We start from the raw sequence: 358 nt of genomic DNA, 5'->3' as shown, positions 1-358 counted from the left end.
GAGCTTGTGTTGTATTTGGCTGTGAGCTTCGGAAAGAGACTTTTGATGACCAGGTGCCTTATCAATAACTGATTAGCTGCACGATGTCTTTTAGTACTAATTGTAAGCAGTTGTTGGGAGGATGGATGAGATGTGAAACTTTTTTCCTAGATGTGAATGGATTATTATAGTCTGGTTTTGTATACACAGACATGACTTGAAAAGTAATAATGAAAATAAAATTTTCAAAAGTCAGTTTCTTTAGAAATAGCTAAATCATGACCCAAATGTGGTTCATAATTCATGTGAATGTAGAATATATTTTTCATTTACTGGACCTTCTGTACTTAAAGGATTCAATTTTTTTCTGCATCTACTG

This window comes from Penaeus monodon, chromosome 19, assembly GCF_015228065.2.
Source record: "Penaeus monodon isolate SGIC_2016 chromosome 19, NSTDA_Pmon_1, whole genome shotgun sequence".
Lineage (NCBI taxonomy): Eukaryota > Metazoa > Arthropoda > Malacostraca > Decapoda > Penaeidae > Penaeus > Penaeus monodon.
This window is presented reverse-complemented; position numbering follows the sequence as displayed.